Below are 15,324 nucleotides of genomic sequence, written 5' to 3'. Positions count from 1 at the left end.
GTTTGGGGGCAGTATTTCGACGTCTGGATGAGAAGCGTGCCCCAAGTAAACTACCTGTTACTCAGGCCCGGAAGCTAGGATATGCATATAATGGGCAGATTTGGATAGAACACACTCTAAAGTTTCCAAAACTGTTAAAATCATGTCTGTGAGTATAACAGAACTGATATGGCAGGCGAAAACCTGAGGAAAATCCATCCAGGAAGTGTTTTATTAAATTATTTTTATTATGACTATTTCTGTGTTTTGAATTTGGTGTTCTGCAATTTCACCGGATGTTGTCGAGGTGGGTTACTAGCAGAACACCTGCGCCGAGAGGTTAAACCTGGAGGTTCAGATTAAAAATGCTAAAGTCTTCAGACTAAGCTGTTTTGGCTCTGGGAGTGTATTGTCCACACGTGAACATGTCATGGAAAGTCATAGAAAATGAGAGTGTAGAAAGACTTCCTAGTGAAGGAAGGAGAACATTTCCACCACGCCCGAACAGGGACTTGAACCCTGGACCCTCAGATTAAAAGTCTGATGCTCTACCGACTGAGCTATCCGGGCTCTGCAAATGCCTATTTTCATACACCTAACCTGCCGGGCAGAGGCACCTGCTTACGAGGGGGCATTGTCAGATGGTACATTTCCCCAGAGAACCAGGCCTCCATTCCAAATTATACAGTCAACGAAATCTGAACTAGGCATCCCCTCCAAAGATGCAATTTGTCCAAGACTTTGTGGCGCAACGGTAGCGCGTCTGACTCCAGATCAGAAGGTTGCGTGTTCAAATCACGTCGTGGTCAGTGTTTTTATGTGTGTAATCTCTGCTTTCTTTACTCAATGAATCAGCACTAGTACCAATGTGGCTTTACAGTACTAATCTCGCACGAAAACAAACAAACCAATGCTGCTTTACATGACAATTGTCTCTCACAAAGCCTGGCACACTGCAAATTCCTAAATCAGATGATGCTGTGTGATTGATAGACTTAAATCAGTCTTCGAACAGGGAGTTTAACTTTTTATGGTTTGGGGGCAGTATTTCGACGTCTGGATGAGAAGCGTGCCCCAAGTAAACTACCTGTTACTCAGGCCCGGAAGCTAGGATATGCATATAATGGGCAGATTTGGATAGAACACACTCTAAAGTTTCCAAAACTGTTAAAATTATGTCTGTGAGTATAACAGAACTGATATGGCAGGCGAAAACCTGAGGAAAATCCATCCAGGAAGTGTTTTTTTAAATTATTTTTATTATGACTATTTCTGTGTTTTGAATTTGGTGCTCTGCAATTTCACCGGATGTTGTCGAGGTGGGTTACTAGCAGAACACCTGCGCCGAGAGGTTAAACCTGGAGGTTCAGATTAAAAATGCTAAAGTCTTCAGACTAAGCTGTTTTGGCTCTGGGAGTGTATTGTCCACAGGTGAACATGTCATGGAAAGTCATAGAAAATGAGAGTGTAGAAAGACTTCCTAGTGAAGGAAGGAGAACATTTCCACCACGCCCGAACAGGGACTTGAACCCTGGACCCTCAGATTAAAAGTCTGATGCTCTACCGACTGAGCTATCCGGGCTCTGCAAATGCCTATTTTCATACACCTAACCTGCCGGGCAGAGGCACCTGCTTACGAGGGGGCATTGTCAGATGGTACATTTCCCCAGAGAACCAGGCCTCCATTCCAAATTATACAGTCAACGAAATCTGAACTAGGCATCCCCTCCAAAGATGCAACTTGTCCAAGACTTTGTGGCGCAACGGTAGCGCGTCTGACTCCAGATCAGAAGGTTGCGTGTTCAAATCACGTCGTGGTCAGTGTTTTTATGTGTGTAATCTCTGCTTTCTTTACTCAATGAATCAGCACTAGTACCAATGTGGCTTTACAGTACTAATCTCGCACGAAAACAAACAAACCAATGCTGCTTTACATGACAATTGTCTCTCACAAAGCCTGGCACACTGCAAATTCCTAAATCAGATGATGCTGTGTGATTGATAGACTTAAATCAGTCTTCGAACAGGGAGTTTAACTTTTTATGGTTTGGGGGCAGTATTTCGACGTCTGGATGAGAAGCGTGCCCCAAGTAAACTACCTGTTACTCAGGCCCGGAAGCTAGGATATGCATATAATGGGCAGATTTGGATAGAACACACTCTAAAGTTTCCAAAACTGTTAAAATCATGTCTGCGAGTATAACAGAACTGATATGGCAGGCGAAAACCTGAGGAAAATCCATCCAGGAAGTGTTTTATTAAATTATTTTTATTATGACTATTTCTGTGTTTTGAATTTGGTGTTCTGCAATTTCACCGGATGTTGTCGAGGTGGGTTACTAGCAGAACACCTGCGCCGAGAGGTTAAACCTGGAGGTTCAGATTAAAAACCCTAAAGTCTTCAGACTAAGCTGTTTTGGCTCTGGGAGTGTATTGTCCACAGGTGAACATGTCATGGAAAGTCATAGAAAATGAGAGTGTAGAAAGACTTCCTAGTGAAGGAAGGAGAACATTTCCACCACGCCCGAACAGGGACTTGAACCCTGGACCCTCAGATTAAAAGTCTGATGCTCTACCGACTGAGCTATCCGGGTTCTGCAAATGCTTATTTTCATACACCTAACCTGCCGGGCAGAGGCACCTGCTTACGAGGGGGCATTGTCAGATGGTACATTTCCCCAGAGAACCAGGCCTCCATTCCAAATTATACAGTCAACGAAATCTGAACTAGGCATCCCCTCCAAAGATGCAATTTGTCCAAGACTTTGTGGCGCAATGGTAGCGCGTCTGACTCCAGATCAGAAGGTTGCGTGTTCAAATCACGTCGTGGTCAGTGTTTTTATGTGTGTAATCTCTGCTTTCTTTACTCAATGAATCAGCACTAGTACCAATGTGGCTTTACAGTACTAATCTCGCACGAAAACAAACAAACCAATGCTGCTTTATATGACAATTGTCTCTCACAAAGCCTGGCACACTGCAAATTCCTAAATCAGATGATGCTGTGTGATTCATAGACTTAAATCAGTCTTCAAACAGGGAGTTTAACTTTTTATGGCTTGGGGGCAGTATTTCGACGTCTGGATGAGAAGCGTGCCCCAAGTAAACTACCTGTTACTCAGGCCCGGAAGCTAGGATATGCATATAATGGGCAGATTTGGATAGAACACACTCTAAAGTTTCCAAAACTGTTAAAATCATGTCTGCGAGTATAACAGAACTGATATGGCAGGCGAAAACCTGAGGAAAATCCATCCAGGAAGTGTTTTATTAAATTATTTTTATTATGACTATTTCTGTGTTTTGAATTTGGTGCTCTGCAATTTCACCGGATGTTGTCGAGGTGGGTTACTAGCAGAACACCTGCGCCGAGAGGTTAAACCTGGAGGTTCAGATTAAAAATCCTAAAGTCTTCAGACTAAGCTGTTTTGGCTCTGGGAGTGTATTGTCCACAGGTGAACATGTCATGGAAAGTCATAGAAAAAGAGAGTGTAGAAAGACTTCCTAGTGAAGGAAGGAGAACATTTCCACCACGCCCGAACAGGGACTTGAACCCTGGACCCTCAGATTAAAAGTCTGATGCTCTACCGACTGAGCTATCCGGGCTCTGCAAATGCCTATTTTCATACAACTAACCTGCCGGGCAGAGGCACCTGCTTACGAGGGGGCATTGTCAGATGGTACATTTCCCCAGAGAACCAGGCCTCCATTCCAAATTATACAGTCAACGAAATCTGAACTAGGCATCCCCTCCAAAGATGCAATTTGTCCAAGACTTCGTGGCGCAACGGTAGCACGTCTGACTCCAGATCAGAAGGTTGCGTGTTCAAATCACGTCGTGGTCAGTGTTTTTATGTGTGTAATCTCTGCTTTCTTTACTCAATGAATCAGCACTAGTACCAATGTGGCTTTACAGTACTAATCTCGCACGAAAACAAACAAACCAATGCTGCTTTACATGACAATTGTCTCTCACAAAGCCTGGCACACTGCAAATTCCTAAATCAGATGATGCTGTGTGATTGATAGACTTAAATCAGTCTTCGAACAGGGAGTTTAACTTTTTATGGTTTGGGGGCAGTATTTCGATGTCTGGATGAGAAGCGTGCCCCAAGTAAACTACCTGTTACTCAGGCCCGGAAGCTAGGATATGCATATAATGGGCAGATTTGGATAGAACACACTCTAAAGTTTCCAAAACTGTTAAAATTATGTCTGTGATTATAACAGAACTGATATGGCAGGCGAAAACCTGAGGAAAATCCATCCAGGAAGTGTTTATTAAAAATATTTTTATTATGACTATTTCTGTGTTTTGAATTTGGTGCTCTGCAATTTCACCGGATGTTGTCGAGGTGGGTTACTAGCAGAACACCTGCGCCGAGAGGTTAAACCTGGAGGTTCAGATTAAAAATCCTAAAGTCTTCAGACTAAGCTGTTTTGGCTCTGGGAGTGTATTGTCCACAGGTGAACATGTCATGGAAAGTCATAGAAAATGAGAGTGTAGAAAGACTTCCTAGTGAAGGAAGGAGAACATTTCCACCACGCCCGAACAGGGACTTGAACCCTGGACCCTCAGATTAAAAGTCTGATGCTCTACCGACTGAGCTATCCGGGCTCTGCAAATGCCTATTTTCATACACCTAACCTGCCGGGCAGAGGCACCTGCTTACGAGGGGGCATTGTCAGATGGTACATTTCCCCAGAGAACCAGGCCTCCATTCCAAATTATACAGTCAACGAAATCTGAACTAGGCATCCCCTCCAAAGATGCAATTTGTCCAAGACTTCGTGGCCCAACAGTAGCGCGTCTGACTCCAGATCAGAAGGTTGCGTGTTCAAATCACGTCGTGGTCAGTGTTTTTATGTGTGTAATCTCTGCTTTCTTTACTCAATGAATCAGCACTAGTACCAATGTGGCTTTACAGTACTAATCTCGCACGAAAACAAACAAACCAATGCTGCTTTACATGTCAATTGTCTCTCACAAAGCCTGGCACACTGAAAATTCCTAAATCAGATGATGCTGTGTGATTGATAGACTTAAATCAGTCTTCGAACAGGGAGTTTAACTTTTTATGGTTTGGGGGCAGTATTCCGACGTCTGGATGAGAAGCGTGCCCCAAGTAAACTACCTGTTACTCAGGCCCGGAAGCTAGGATATGCATATAATGGGCAGATTTGGATAGAACACACTCTAAAGTTTCCAAAACTGTTAAAATTATGTCTGTGATTATAACAGAACTGATATGGCAGGCGAAAACCTGAGGAAAATCCATCCAGGAAGTGTTTATTAAAATTATTTTTATTATGACTATTTCTGTGTTTTGAATTTGGTGCTCTGCAATTTCACCGCATGTTGTCGAGGTGGGTTACTAGCAGAACACCTGCGCCGAGAGGTTAAACCTGGAGGTTCAGATTAAAAATGCTAAAGTCTTCAGACTAAGCTGTTTTGGCTCTGGGAGTGTATTGTCCACAGGTGAACATGTCATGGAAAGTCATAGAAAATGAGAGTGTAGAAAGACTTCCTAGTGAAGGAAGGAGAACATTTCCACCACCCCCGAACAGGGACTTGAACCCTGGACCCTCAGATTAAAAGTCTGATGCTCTACCGACTGAGCTATCCGGGCTCTGCAAATGCCTATTTTCATACACCTAACCTGCCGGGCAGAGGCACCTGCTTACGAGGGGGCATTGTCAGATGGTACATTTCCCCAGAGAACCAGGCCTCCATTCCAAATTATACAGTCAACGAAATCTGAACTAGGCATCCCCTCCAAAGATGCAATTTGTCCAAGAATATTTGGCGCAACGGTAGTGCGTCTGACTCCAGATCAGAAGGTTGCGTGTTCAAATCATGTCGTGGTCAGTGTTTTTATGTGTGTAATCTCTGCTTTCTTTACTCAATGAATCAGCACTAGTACCAATGTGGCTTTACAGTACTAATCTCGCACGAAAACAAACAAACCAATGCTGCTTTACATGTCAATTGTCTCTCACAAAGCCTGGCACACTGAAAATTCCTAAATCAGATGATGCTGTGTGATTGATAGACTTAAATCAGTCTTCGAACAGGGAGTTTAACTTTTTATGGTTTGGGGGCAGTATTTCGACGTCTGGATGAGAAGCGTGCCCCAAGTAAACTACCTGTTACTCAGGCCCGGAAGCTAGGATATGCATATAATGGGCAGATTTGGATAGAACACACTCTAAAGTTTCCAAAACTGTTAAAATCATGTCTGTGAGTATAACAGAACTGATATGGCAGGCGAAAACCTGAGGAAAATCCATCCAGGAAGTGTTTTATTAAATTATTTTTATTATGACTATTTCTGTGTTTTGAATTTGGTGCTCTGCAATTTCACCGCATGTTGTCGAGGTGGGTTACTAGCAGAACACCTGCGCCGAGAGGTTAAACCTGGAGGTTCAGATTAAAAATGCTAAAGTCTTCAGACTAAGCTGTTTTGGCTCTGGGAGTGTATTGTCCACAGGTGAACATGTCATGGAAAGTCATAGAAAATGAGAGTGTAGAAAGACTTCCTAGTGAAGGAAGGAGAACATTTCCACCACCCCCGAACAGGGACTTGAACCCTGGACCCTCAGATTAAAAGTCTGATGCTCTACCGACTGAGCTATCCGGGCTCTGCAAATGCCTATTTTCATACACCTAACCTGCCGGGCAGAGGCACCTGCTTACGAGGGGGCATTGTCAGATGGTACATTTCCCCAGAGAACCAGGCCTCCATTCCAAATTATACAGTCAACGAAATCTGAACTAGGCATCCCCTCCAAAGATGCAATTTGTCCAAGAATATTTGGCGCAACGGTAGTGCGTCTGACTCCAGATCAGAAGGTTGCGTGTTCAAATCATGTCGTGGTCAGTGTTTTTATGTGTGTAATCTCTGCTTTCTTTACTCAATGAATCAGCACTAGTACCAATGTGGCTTTACAGTACTAATCTCGCACGAAAACAAACAAACCAATGCTGCTTTACATGTCAATTGTCTCTCACAAAGCCTGGCACACTGAAAATTCCTAAATCAGATGATGCTGTGTGATTGATAGACTTAAATCAGTCTTCGAACAGGGAGTTTAACTTTTTATGGTTTGGGGGCAGTATTTCGACGTCTGGATGAGAAGCGTGCCCCAAGTAAACTACCTGTTACTCAGGCCCGGAAGCTAGGATATGCATATAATGGGCAGATTTGGATAGAACACACTCTAAAGTTTCCAAAACTGTTAAAATCATGTCTGTGAGTATAACAGAACTGATATGGCAGGCGAAAACCTGAGGAAAATCCATCCAGGAAGTGTTTTATTAAATTATTTTTATTATGACTATTTCTGTGTTTTGAATTTGGTGCTCTGCAATTTCACCGCATGTTGTCGAGGTGGGTTACTAGCAGAACACCTGCGCCGAGAGGTTAAACCTGGAGGTTCAGATTAAAAATGCTAAAGTCTTCAGACTAAGCTGTTTTGGCTCTGGGAGTGTATTGTCCACAGGTGAACATGTCATGGAAAGTCATAGAAAATGAGAGTGTAGAAAGACTTCCTAGTGAAGGAAGGAGAACATTTCCACCACGCCCGAACAGGGACTTGAACCCTGGACCCTCAGATTAAAAGTCTGATGCTCTACCGACTGAGCTATCCGGGCTCTGCAAATGCCTATTTTCATACACCTAACCTGCCGGGCAGAGGCACCTGCTTACGAGGGGGCATTGTCAGATGGTACATTTCCCCAGAGAACCAGGCCTCCATTCCAAATTATACAGTCAACGAAATCTGAACTAGGCATCCCCTCCAAAGATGTAATTTGTCCAAGACTTCGTGGCGTAATGGTAGCACGTCTGACTCCAGATCAGAAGGTTGCCTGTTCAAATCACGTCGTGGTCAGTGTTTTTAATGTGTGTAATCTCTGCTTTCTTTACTCAATGAATCAGCACTAGTACCAATGTGGCTTTACAGTACTAATCTCGCACGAAAACAAACAAACCAATGCTGCTTGACAATTGTCTCTCACAAAGCCTGGCACACTGCAAATTCCTAAATCAGATGATGCTGTGTGATTGATAGACTTAAATCAGTCTTCGAACAGGGAGTTTAACTTTTTATGGTTTGGGGGCAGTATTTCGACGTCTGGATGAGAAGCGTGCCCCAAGTAAACTACCTGTTACTCAGGCCCGGAAGCTAGGATATGCATATAATGGGCAGATTTGGATAGAACACACTCTAAAGTTTCCAAAACTGTTAAAATCATGTCTGTGAGTATAACAGAACTGATATGGCAGGCGAAAACCTGAGGAAAATCCATCCAGGAAGTGTTTTATTAAATTATTTTTATTATGACTATTTCTGTGTTTTGAATTTGGTGTTCTGCAATTTCACCGGATGTTGTCGAGGTGGGTTACTAGCAGAACACCTGCGCCGAGAGGTTAAACCTGGAGGTTCAGATTAAAAACCCTAAAGTCTTCAGACTAAGCTGTTTTGGCTCTGGGAGTGTATTGTCCACAGGTGAACATGTCATGGAAAGTCATAGAAAATGAGAGTGTAGAAAGACTTCCTAGTGAAGGAAGGAGAACATTTCCACCACGCCCGAACAGGGACTTGAACCCTGGACCCTCAGATTAAAAGTCTGATGCTCTACCGACTGAGCTATCCGGGCTCTGCAAACGCCTATTTTCATACACCTAACCTGCCGGGCAGAGGCACCTGCTTACGAGGGGGCATTGTCAGATGGTACATTTCCCCAGAGAACCAGGCCTCCATTCCAAATTATACAGTCAACGAAATCTGAACTAGGCATCCCCTCCAAAGATGCAATTTGTCCAAGACTTTGTGGCGCAACGGTAGTGCGTCTGACTCCAGATCAGAAGGTTGCGTGTTCAAATCACGTCGTGGTCAGTGTTTTTATGTGTGTAATCTCTGCTTTCTTTACTCAATGAATCAGCACTAGTACCAATGTGGCTTTACAGTACTAATCTCGCACGAAAACAAACAAACCAATGCTGCTTTACATGACAATTGTCTCTCACAAAGCCTGGCACACTGCAAATTCCTAAATCAGATGATGCTGTGTGATTGATAGACTTAAATCAGTCTTCGAACAGGGAGTTTAACTTTTTATGGTTTGGGGGCAGTATTTCGACGTCTGGATGAGAAGCGTGCCCCAAGTAAACTACCTGTTACTCAGGCCCGGAAGCTAGGATATGCATATAATGGGCAGATTTGGATAGAACACACTCTAAAGTTTCCAAAACTGTTAAAATCATGTCTGTGAGTATAACAGAACTGATATGGCAGGCGAAAACCTGAGGAAAATCCATCCAGGAAGTGTTTTATTAAATTATTTTTATTATGACTATTTCTGTGTTTTGAATTTGGTGCTCTGCAATTTCACCGCATGTTGTCGAGGTGGGTTACTAGCAGAACACCTGCGCCGAGAGGTTAAACCTGGAGGTTCAGATTAAAAATGCTAAAGTCTTCAGACTAAGCTGTTTTGGCTCTGGGAGTGTATTGTCCACAGGTGAACATGTCATGGAAAGTCATAGAAAATGAGAGTGTAGAAAGACTTCCTAGTGAAGGAAGGAGAACATTTCCACCACGCCCGAACAGGGACTTGAACCCTGGACCCTCAGATTAAAAGTCTGATGCTCTACCGACTGAGCTATCCGGGCTCTGCAAATGCCTATTTTCATACACCTAACCTGCCGGGCAGAGGCACCTGCTTACGAGGGGGCATTGTCAGATGGTACATTTCCCCAGAGAACCAGGCCTCCATTCCAAATTATACAGTCAACGAAATCTGAACTAGGCATCCCCTCCAAAGATGTAATTTGTCCAAGACTTCGTGGCGCAATGGTAGCACGTCTGACTCCAGATCAGAAGGTTGCCTGTTCAAATCACGTCGTGGTCAGTGTTTTTAATGTGTGTAATCTCTGCTTTCTTTACTCAATGAATCAGCACTAGTACCAATGTGGCTTTACAGTACTAATCTCGCACGAAAACAAACAAACCAATGCTGCTTGACAATTGTCTCTCACAAAGCCTGGCACACTGCAAATTCCTAAATCAGATGATGCTTTGTGATTGATAGACTTAAATCAGTCTTCGAACAGGGAGTTTAACTTTTTATGGTTTGGGGGCAGTATTTCGACGTCTGGATGAGAAGCGTGCCCCAAGTAAACTACCTGTTACTCAGGCCCGGAAGCTAGGATATGCATATAATGGGCAGATTTGGATAGAACACACTCTAAAGTTTCCAAAACTGTTAAAATCATGTCTGTGAGTATAACAGAACTGATATGGCAGGCGAAAACCTGAGGAAAATCCATCCAGGAAGTGTTTTATTAAATTATTTTTATTATGACTATTTCTGTGTTTTGAATTTGGTGTTCTGCAATTTCACCGGATGTTGTCGAGGTGGGTTACTAGCAGAACACCTGCGCCGAGAGGTTAAACCTGGAGGTTCAGATTAAAAACCCTAAAGTCTTCAGACTAAGCTGTTTTGGCTCTGGGAGTGTATTGTCCACAGGTGAACATGTCATGGAAAGTCATAGAAAATGAGAGTGTAGAAAGACTTCCTAGTGAAGGAAGGAGAACATTTCCACCACGCCCGAACAGGGACTTGAACCCTGGACCCTCAGATTAAAAGTCTGATGCTCTACCGACTGAGCTATCCGGGCTCTGCAAACGCCTATTTTCATACACCTAACCTGCCGGGCAGAGGCACCTGCTTACGAGGGGGCATTGTCAGATGGTACATTTCCCCAGAGAACCAGGCCTCCATTCCAAATTATACAGTCAACGAAATCTGAACTAGGCATCCCCTCCAAAGATGCAATTTGTCCAAGACTTTGTGGCGCAACGGTAGTGCGTCTGACTCCAGATCAGAAGGTTGCGTGTTCAAATCACGTCGTGGTCAGTGTTTTTATGTGTGTAATCTCTGCTTTCTTTACTCAATGAATCAGCACTAGTACCAATGTGGCTTTACAGTACTAATCTCGCACGAAAACAAACAAACCAATGCTGCTTTACATGACAATTGTCTCTCACAAAGCCTGGCACACTGCAAATTCCTAAATCAGATGATGCTGTGTGATTGATAGACTTAAATCAGTCTTCGAACAGGGAGTTTAACTTTTTATGGTTTGGGGGCAGTATTTCGACGTCTGGATGAGAAGCGTGCCCCAAGTAAACTACCTGTTACTCAGGCCCGGAAGCTAGGATATGCATATAATGGGCAGATTTGGATAGAACACACTCTAAAGTTTCCAAAACTGTTAAAATCATGTCTGTGAGTATAACAGAACTGATATGGCAGGCGAAAACCTGAGGAAAATCCATCCAGGAAGTGTTTTATTAAATTATTTTTATTATGACTATTTCTGTGTTTTGAATTTGGTGTTCTGCAATTTCACCGGATGTTGTCGAGGTGGGTTACTAGCAGAACACCTGCGCCGAGAGGTTAAACCTGGAGGTTCAGATTAAAAACCCTAAAGTCTTCAGACTAAGCTGTTTTGGCTCTGGGAGTGTATTGTCCACAGGTGAACATGTCATGGAAAGTCATAGAAAATGAGAGTGTAGAAAGACTTCCTAGTGAAGGAAGGAGAACATTTCCACCACGCCCGAGCAGGGACTTGAACCCTGGACCCTCAGATTAAAAGTCTGATGCTCTACCGACTGAGCTATCCGGGCTCTGCAAATGCCTATTTTCATACACCTAACCTGCCGGGCAGAGGCACCTGCTTACGAGGGGGCATTGTCAGATGGTACATTTCCCCAGAGAACCAGGCCTCCATTCCAAATTATACAGTCAACGAAATCTGAACTAGGCATCCCCTCCAAAGATGCAATTTGTCCAAGACTTTGTGGCGCAACGGTAGTGCGTCTGACTCCAGATCAGAACGTTGCGTGTTCAAATCACGTCGTGGTCAGTGTTTTTATGTGTGTAATCTCTGCTTTCTTTACTCAATGAATCAGCACTAGTACCAATGTGGCTTTACAGTACTAATCTCGCACGAAAACAAACAAACCAATGCTGCTTTACATGACAATTGTCTCTCACAAAGCCTGGCACACTGCAAATTCCTAAATCAGATGATGCTGTGTGATTGATAGACTTAAATCAGTCTTCGAACAGGGAGTTTAACTTTTTATGGTTTGGGGGCAGTATTTCGACGTCTGGATGAGAAGCGTGCCCCAAGTAAACTACCTGTTACTCAGGCCCGGAAGCTAGGATATGCATATAATGGGCAGATTTGGATAGAACACACTCTAAAGTTTCCAAAACTGTTAAAATTATGTCTGTGAGTGTAACAGAACTGATATGGCAGGCGAAAACCTGAGGAAAATCCATCCAGGAAGTGTTTTTTTAAATTATTTTTATTATGACTATTTCTGTGTTTTGAATTTGGTGTTCTGCAATTTCACCGGATGTTGTCGAGGTGGGTTACTAGCAGAACACCTGCGCCGAGAGGTTAAACCTGGAGGTTCAGATTAAAAATGCTAAAGTCTTCAGACTAAGCTGTTTTGGCTCTGGGAGTGTATTGTCCACAGGTGAACATGTCATGGAAAGTCATAGAAAATGAGAGTGTAGAAAGACTTCCTAGTGAAGGAAGGAGAACATTTCCACCACGCCCGAACAGGGACTTGAAACCTGGACCCTCAGATTAAAAGTCTGATGCTCTACCGACTGAGCTATCCGGGCTCTGCAAATGCCTATTTTCATACACCTAACCTGCCGGGCAGAGGCACCTGCTTACGAGGGGGCATTGTCAGATGGTACATTTCCCCAGAGAACCAGGCCTCCATTCCAAATTATACAGTCAACGAAATCTGAACTAGGCATCCCCTCCAAAGATGCAATTTGTCCAAGACTTTGTGGCGCAACGGTAGCGCGTCTGACTCCAGATCAGAAGGTTGCGTGTTCAAATCACGTCGTGGTCAGTGTTTTTATGTGTGTAATCTCTGCTTTCTTTACTCAATGAATCAGCACTAGTACCAATGTGGCTTTACAGTACTAATCTCGCACGAAAACAAACAAACCAATGCTGCTTTACATGACAATTGTCTCTCACAAAGCCTGGCACACTGCAAATTCCTAAATCAGATGATGCTGTGTGATTGATAGACTTAAATCAGTCTTCGAACAGGGAGTTTAACTTTTTATGGTTTGGGGGCAGTATTTCGATGTCTGGATGAGAAGCGTGCCCCAAGTAAACTACCTGTTACTCAGGCCCGGAAGCTAGGATATGCATATAATGGGCAGATTTGGATAGAACACACTCTAAAGTTTCCAAAACTGTTAAAATCATGTCTGTGAGTATAACAGAACTGATATGGCAGGCGAAAACCTGAGGAAAATCCATCCAGGAAGTGTTTTATTAAATTATTTTTATTATGACTATTTCTGTGTTTTGAATTTGGTGTTCTGCAATTTCACCGGATGTTGTCGAGGTGGGTTACTAGCAGAACACCTGCGCCGAGAGGTTAAACCTGGAGGTTCAGATTAAAAACCCTAAAGTCTTCAGACTAAGCTGTTTTGGCTCTGGGAGTGTATTGTCCACAGGTGAACATGTCATGGAAAGTCATAGAAAATGAGAGTGTAGAAAGACTTCCTAGTGAAGGAAGGAGAACATTTCCACCACGCCCAAGCAGGGACTTGAACCCTGGACCCTCAGATTAAAAGTCTGATGCTCTACCGACTGAGCTATCCGGGCTCTGCAAATGCCTATTTTCATACACCTAACCTGCCGGGCAGAGGCACCTGCTTACGAGGGGGCATTGTCAGATGGTACATTTCCCCAGAGAACCAGGCCTCCATTCCAAATTATACAGTCAACGAAATCTGAACTAGGCATCCCCTCCAAAGATGCAATTTGTCCAAGACTTTGTGGCGCAACGGTAGTGCGTCTGACTCCAGATCAGAACGTTGCGTGTTCAAATCACGTCGTGGTCAGTGTTTTTATGTGTGTAATCTCTGCTTTCTTTACTCAATGAATCAGCACTAGTACCAATGTGGCTTTACAGTACTAATCTCGCACGAAAACAAACAAACCAATGCTGCTTTACATGACAATTGTCTCTCACAAAGCCTGGCACACTGCAAATTCCTAAATCAGATGATGCTGTGTGATTGATAGACTTAAATCAGTCTTCGAACAGGGAGTTTAACTTTTTATGGTTTGGGTGCAGTATTTCGTCGTCTGGATGAGAAGCGTGCCCCAAGTAAACTACCTGTTACTCAGGCCCGGAAGCTAGGATATGCATATAATGGGCAGATTTGGATAGAACACACTCTAAAGTTTCCAAAACTGTTAAAATTATGTCTGTGAGTATAACAGAACTGATATGGCAGGCGAAAACCTGAGGAAAATCCATCCAGGAAGTGTTTTTTTAAATTATTTTTATTATGACTATTTCTGTGTTTTGAATTTGGTGCTCTGCAATTTCACCGGATGTTGTCGAGGTGGGTTACTAGCAGAACACCTGCACCGAGAGGTTAAACCTGGAGGTTCAGATTAAAAATGCTAAAGTCTTCAGACTAAGCTGTTTTGGCTCTGGGAGTGTATTGTCCACAGGTGAACATGTCATGGAAAGTCATAGAAAATGAGAGTGTAGAAAGACTTCCTAGTGAAGGAAGGAGAACATTTCCACCACGCCCGAACAGGGACTTGAACCCTGGACCCTCAGATTAAAAGTCTGATGCTCTACCGACTGAGCTATCCGGGCTCTGCAAATGCCTATTTTCATACACCTAACCTGCCGGGCAGAGGCACCTGCTTACGAGGGGGCATTGTCAGATGGTACATTTCCCCAGAGAACCAGGCCTCCATTCCAAATTATACAGTCAACGAAATCTGAACTAGGCATCCCCTCCAAAGATGCAATTTGTCCAAGACTTTGTGGCGCAACGGTAGCGCGTCTGACTACAGATCAGAAGGTTGCGTGTTCATATCACGTCGTGGTCAGTGTTTTTATGTGTGTAATCTCTGCTTTCTTTACTCAATGAATCAGCACTAGTACCAATGTGGCTTTACAGTACTAATCTCGCACGAAAACTAACAAACCAATGCTGCTTTACATGACAATTGTCTCTCACAAAGCCTGGCACACTGCAAATTCCTAAATCAGATGATGCTGTGTGATTGATAGACTTAAATCAGTCTTCGAACAGGGAGTTTAACTTTTTATGGTTTGGGGGCAGTATTTCGACGTCTGGATGAGAAGCGTGCCCCAAGTAAACTACCTGTTACTCAGGCCCGGAAGCTAGGATATGCATATAATGGGCAGATTTGGATAGAACACACTCTAAAGTTTCCAAAACTGTTAAAATTATGTCTGTGA

At 43.5% G+C, this 15,324-nt stretch overlaps 11 non-coding genes across 11 annotated transcripts; 1 reads left to right on the top strand and 10 right to left on the bottom strand.

Annotated features, from left to right (window-relative positions):
- Positions 1-476: 476 nt before the first annotated feature.
- Positions 477-549, bottom strand: trnak-uuu (transfer RNA lysine (anticodon UUU)). Its single transcript has one exon. It is a non-coding gene; the product is annotated as a tRNA-Lys (tRNA).
- Positions 550-1,488: 939 nt separating this feature from the next.
- Positions 1,489-1,561, bottom strand: trnak-uuu (transfer RNA lysine (anticodon UUU)). Its single transcript has one exon. It is a non-coding gene; the product is annotated as a tRNA-Lys (tRNA).
- Positions 1,562-3,512: 1,951 nt separating this feature from the next.
- trnak-uuu (transfer RNA lysine (anticodon UUU)) lies at positions 3,513-3,585 on the bottom strand. The gene has a single exon. It is a non-coding gene; the product is annotated as a tRNA-Lys (tRNA).
- A 939-nt stretch (positions 3,586-4,524) lies between these two features.
- trnak-uuu (transfer RNA lysine (anticodon UUU)) lies at positions 4,525-4,597 on the bottom strand. The gene has a single exon. It is a non-coding gene; the product is annotated as a tRNA-Lys (tRNA).
- A 2,963-nt stretch (positions 4,598-7,560) lies between these two features.
- Positions 7,561-7,633, bottom strand: trnak-uuu (transfer RNA lysine (anticodon UUU)). The gene has a single exon. It is a non-coding gene; the product is annotated as a tRNA-Lys (tRNA).
- A 935-nt stretch (positions 7,634-8,568) lies between these two features.
- trnak-uuu (transfer RNA lysine (anticodon UUU)) lies at positions 8,569-8,641 on the bottom strand. Its single transcript has one exon. It is a non-coding gene; the product is annotated as a tRNA-Lys (tRNA).
- Positions 8,642-9,580: 939 nt separating this feature from the next.
- trnak-uuu (transfer RNA lysine (anticodon UUU)) lies at positions 9,581-9,653 on the bottom strand. Its single transcript has one exon. It is a non-coding gene; the product is annotated as a tRNA-Lys (tRNA).
- Positions 9,654-10,588: 935 nt separating this feature from the next.
- trnak-uuu (transfer RNA lysine (anticodon UUU)) lies at positions 10,589-10,661 on the bottom strand. Its single transcript has one exon. It is a non-coding gene; the product is annotated as a tRNA-Lys (tRNA).
- A 939-nt stretch (positions 10,662-11,600) lies between these two features.
- On the bottom strand, positions 11,601-11,673 carry trnak-uuu (transfer RNA lysine (anticodon UUU)). Its single transcript has one exon. It is a non-coding gene; the product is annotated as a tRNA-Lys (tRNA).
- Positions 11,674-14,636: 2,963 nt separating this feature from the next.
- On the bottom strand, positions 14,637-14,709 carry trnak-uuu (transfer RNA lysine (anticodon UUU)). Its single transcript has one exon. It is a non-coding gene; the product is annotated as a tRNA-Lys (tRNA).
- A 167-nt stretch (positions 14,710-14,876) lies between these two features.
- trnac-aca (transfer RNA cysteine (anticodon ACA)) lies at positions 14,877-14,948 on the top strand. The gene has a single exon. It is a non-coding gene; the product is annotated as a tRNA-Cys (tRNA).
- Positions 14,949-15,324: the final 376 nt, after the last annotated feature.

Source organism: Salvelinus alpinus, chromosome 30 (assembly GCF_045679555.1).
Source record: "Salvelinus alpinus chromosome 30, SLU_Salpinus.1, whole genome shotgun sequence".
In the NCBI taxonomy this organism is placed as follows: Eukaryota; Metazoa; Chordata; class Actinopteri; order Salmoniformes; family Salmonidae; genus Salvelinus; species Salvelinus alpinus.
Note: the sequence above shows the minus strand (reverse complement) of the source record. Positions and strands in the feature narration are given on the sequence as shown.